The following is a 5,332-nucleotide window of genomic DNA, read 5'->3' as shown; positions in this document are numbered from 1 at the left end:
ACATAGAGACTTTGAAGCCAATGGGGGTTACATGAGACCCTGTTTCAAAAACTAAACAATAAAACACATGAAAATGAAATTAAGAACACTAGCTGTTCTTCCAAAGGACCAGGGTTGGATTCCCAGTGCCTTCACGACCATCTGCAACTCCCATTCCAGGTGATCTTGTGCCCTCTTATGACTTCTTCTGGTCTCCATGGGCACCAGGCATGCACATGGTACACAGACACATTTACCAACAAATTACCCATACACATTAACATATTAACAACAACAATAAGACTTTGTTAAAATGTACCGCACAGGGGGGAAAATGAATATACTCTGAAAGTCTCCAGACTGAATTAAGCTTAAGAATGATGTTGAAATGATATAAAATCAATCCAGATAAAAATGGAAAATATTCCAAAAATAGAATATATTTTTTACATTATTGCTTATTAAATTTTTTGAGAATTTTTTCTATGTAAACAGTGTTTACATTAGTTTCATTTGCACCTCTACTTCTGTCCCCTCTAACTCCTCTGGTGCCCCCTCTTCCTCTCAAATTTATGACCACTTCCTTTTCAATTATTATTGTTACATATGTACACATACATGCATGCATATTTAATGTTCTCAGTCCATTTAGTGTTCCTCATAAGTGCATGTTTAAAGTTGACAAGGGATTGCATAATCTCTCTGGGGCTCCTCCCTGGAAAACACCGATTCTCCTTCTCTCTCAGAAATCACTACTTGCATGGAGTTCTTTATCTGGGGATGGTATCCTGTAAGATTCCCCTTATCTAAAAGCTCCATGTTGATAGTACACTGCATTTTGTCTTGAGTATAACAACCCTGCTCAGAAATGCAACACAATGTAACCAACGTGGAGAAAAAAATCGAAACTCTGCCCTACCTTTGCAGTAACAATATAATCTGTGCTTCCTGTTTGATAAACACTTCTCACAAAATGCAATGCTAAAGAATGCTACCTTAGGGGCTCTCCAGCCTCACAATTAACAGGGCTTAGGACCAGCGCTCTACATGGAGCAAGGCTTTGGTGAGATACAGCATTCTCTCCCACAAGGCTTGCTGATTAGTTGAGGGTCAAAGATTAAAGATACGTAGCAGAATGATCCAGCACGTGATCCACTTACATCGTACTTGAGGGTAGGGCATAGGGCATGGACAGCTGTTTCCATGGTTTATGAAGAAAAAATTAGATCGGGAGGGTAGCAGAACAGGCTGGGTGCTTTGGTTTAAATTAGAGGAACGATGTGTGGAAACTACTTCTAATCTACAAAGAATCCACAAAGCCTAATCTGAAAACAATGGCTAGAAATATGAGTCATAGCTGTTAATATTAAATTTCAGAATGTTGTCATGACAGGTGCCAGGGTAATACTGTCTTAATGTTGCTAATTCAATTTCATGCCATTGAACTGAGAAATTTGCAAAGCCTCTCTAACAGCTCCCCAAACCCTTCTGATTCCTGTTATCCATACCTTTGGGCATTTCCCTCTTTCAGCTCATAGGGCTGTGCTATGTACCTGGGAGATTGCAAAAGTGATTGCATGGTTCTTCTTTTGTGGCTAGTGTAGAGCTCCTGATGTGTTCTACACTGAGTCACTTGCTCTAATAGAAGGTAGATGCTATGATCTGAGAACACCTAAGTAACCCCAAGGGAGAGGCTCAAACCCCAAGGGAACAAAGCTTCCCAACATCTGTGCATACTCTCATCTCAGAACCTGATGCCTTTGCTTCAGTCAGGCCTTAAGATGATGGTTTGCCCACATAACTATTTAATGTGTCATTATTGCAAAAAAAAAAAAAAAAAAAAACAAAAAACAAAACAAAAAAAACCAACAAACAAAAACAACAACAAAAAACAGAGCCAGAATTGAGGCCTTATGCCACTCGAAAATTCCTGACCCTGAAATGAGTATAATAAATGCTTATTGTTTTAAGCTGCTATGGTTTGAGGCAATTAGCTACATCATAGTAGATAAATACTGAGTACCATGATAGGTACTTGCAGTAGTAGGTCCAGTAGGTTGCAGTAGGAGAAACGTTCCTCACAAGGGTAGGAGTGTAGTGAAGTAAGTAAGGGCCTGAAGAACATAACAGTCAAAGAACATTCTCAGAGGCATGTAAATTTTGTGCCCCAGGTCCCTCATATCCCCCTTTTTTAGCCTCTGTTCTGATAATTGTCATTGCTTGGTAAGATATCAGAAGATAGTCCTGACCCATCTAACCTTGCTATGGATGTAGCGATAGGCAATAAGCCACCTGTGCCACATGGGAATTCATAGTAAGAGTTAACGTGTAACTTGAAACGAATACGTTGAGACCAGACAATCCAGAGTATGTGTTACTACGTTTTAGGGATAGTTTGTTTTATTTCTTTTAATTTTTAGACAAGGTCTTGCTGTGTAACCAGGGTAACCTGGTACTGTGTACACAGGCAGCCTCAAATCTTCATCAGTTCACTAGTCCTTCTACCTCACCCTCCTCTATATTGTAAATAGAAGCACACAGCATATTGAGCAGTTTTAAGGGTATAATTAATTTGCATACCATGGTGGAGACCTTGCAGAGGATCTGGCTTTCTCAGCAGACACAGAGATCTCTTGGAAAAGAGAGCAAGAAGTTGAAAGTAGACAAGGAACAGTCTGTACAACCACGACCAGGTTCAGAGACTCCCACACTGCCAATGTGATTGAAAAGACCGGCTGAGCTGTGGACATGCTTAGACAGTGTTGAAGGATGAGTTGGACCTGGAGCCCAAGGTACGTTGCATGCAGTGCTAAGGGATTTGGATTTTAATCTGTAACTACTTTCTGATAATTTCTGAACAAGAAAATAAGGGGCCAGATTTACTTCTAAGTTGTTGTTATTTTGATAAAAATGTACAAAATATAACAATGATCGGTTTAATTTCTTTCTTTTTTTTTTAAGAGAAATTATCTCACTATGTATTCCTGGCTGGACTGGAATTCAGTACATAGACTACTCTAGCCTTAAATGCACAAGGATCTGCCTGCCTCTGTTTCCTATGCACTGGAATTAAAGGTCTGTGCTATTATCTACAAGCATTTTAAAACTATTGTTGAGTTTATGATTCAGCAGCAGCAAGTTCATTCATGTTTTCTAACCACCATCTCTGTCCATTTCCAGAACAGTGTCCTCATCCCAGACAAAACCTCTGAACGCTGTAGCAGTGACTCCCAACCTACCCTCTCCCAGTTTCTGTAACTACCATTCTCCTTCCTGTCTCATTGCAGATGCATTCCAGGTACCTCCAGTAAGTGGACCCATCCTGTATCCATGCTTTATTTCACTTAGCAGACTGTATTCAGGGTCCACCATGCTGTGAAGGGCCTATTCCTTTGTAAGGCTGAACAGCATTGTATAAACATGCCACATTTATCTTCCCACTCACAGCTCTACTTTATCAGTGGATAGGCAGATGGGAAAAGGAGAAGGCAGATCAAAAAAACATAAGGTTGAGACTCTCCTAAATATCAGATGTGTGATAATGACAGTGGAGATGGGAATTCACCACTGACCTGAAGATGCTCAGAAGAGCCCTCATTCATTTATAGTATGGACCAACCAGCACTGGTTCTAAGAAGTGCTTGTGGGGGACTCTTCTGATTTCTCATTTATAATTTATCCTGAAGAAAAGGTCACGATGTTCCCATATACTGGTCCTGATTAATCCTGTTTTAAAAGGTATTTTCCAAACAAGGTGAATTGTTATGCAAAGTGGACCAAATATTACCAGCAAATAATAACACTGCTAAATATTGGCTCTTAGGTTATTCCACAAAGAAAGAGAAATTGTAGTAGTTGCTTCACACAGTATTCCTTCAGATCATCCAGAAGTAAAATTCATTTTCTGCAGCACAATTATCCTGGTGCATTGTACAGCCTTTGAGAACAAAGGAGCTATTACATAAGCCTCAGAAGAGAAGCATGATTTAAAATATGTGACATTGCTATTTTAAGCTTTAATAACTCTATCTTTGGAACTCTGCTCCCCTTTTCTTCATGGAAAATGTTTTACTGATACAACCATCTCTTCCTTCCCAGGGCAAAGGATCCACCTCAGCAGAATAGGCCCAACAGGCAACCAATAAATATTAATCGGTGGTGATAATAGCATCACCCAGGAGACAGAAGCAGCAAGTGTTATTTATTATCTGACATTACAAACGGGAAAATTGACCCTGGGGGATGAGATGACTCAAGGTCGCTCCGGAAGCTGGTGGCCAAGCTGGAAATAAAGTCTAAGTAATATAGTGGGGTACGCAATTACCCTCTCTGCTTCAGAGATTTCTCCTCCCTTTTTTGTTCTGCCTCATCAACCTTGAAAGTTACTGAAAGCAAGAGCAGGGTTTTGAGTTTGTGGGTTTATTTAACCAGGCTGGGTTCTGGAAATTCAACCCCGAGAGTTTTATTGCTTTGTTGGTCTTCCAAAGGGTGTTTTGTGATTTGGTTTTCTTAGTGTAGTTATTATCAGCAAGGTTAACACTTTCCTTAAAATCTTTATAAGCCATAAAAACATTTCCCTCTTTTTAACTCTTTATAACTTATCCTTTCCTCAGCCCCTATTAGTCAGACTTAATAAGTTCGGTTTATGTTCTAACAAGCGTTCTCAAATACCCTCCAAAGAAATGCTAATGGCAGAGACTTCAGGCTGGACAGCTGTTCCTGCTGGCGACTGCCTACATTGTGCAGCCACTTTCTACATAACTCCCCTCTGTGGTTAAGGGAGGCAAAGCTTCATGTTCTCTAGGATGTACTGGAATAAAGGAGAAAGGGTTCCTAATAAGCAAGTATAAAAGAGGAAGGTGTGAGAATAATATACAATTGTACCAATAATGCCAAAATAGATAAAGTATTCTCTGTTAAGTCTCTCTCTCTCTCTCTCTCTCTCTCTCTCTCTCTCTCTCTCTCTCTCTCTCTCTCTCCTCTATTTCTCTCTTTTCTTTTCTCTCTCCTCTCTCCCCCCTCTCTTTCTCTCTCTCTCTTGAGAGACAATCTATCTTTATAGCACAAGATGATCTCTAACTCACTGCTATGTTCCCAACTTAGCTCTCTAGAGTTGGCATCACAAGTTATAAGCAACGTGCCTACCTTTAAGTTCTTCTTCTTCTTCTTCTTTTTTTTTTTTTTAAAGAATAAGGAAACCACTTATTTCATTCTCTTTTAACACTTGACTTTGATCACCAATTCAAAGACTTGTGATTAAGGGATGGACAACTTGGTATGTAGTATAAGAAATAAGTCACATAAAAATGGAGCAGGAAGCAGGGGAGGGGGAGAAGGGAGGGAGAGTAGATAA

Source organism: Micromys minutus (assembly GCF_963924665.1).
Source record: "Micromys minutus genome assembly, chromosome: 7".
NCBI classification, from domain to species: Eukaryota; Metazoa; Chordata; class Mammalia; order Rodentia; family Muridae; genus Micromys; species Micromys minutus.
The sequence above is the reverse complement of the archived record's forward strand: the minus strand, read 5'-3'. Positions refer to the sequence as shown.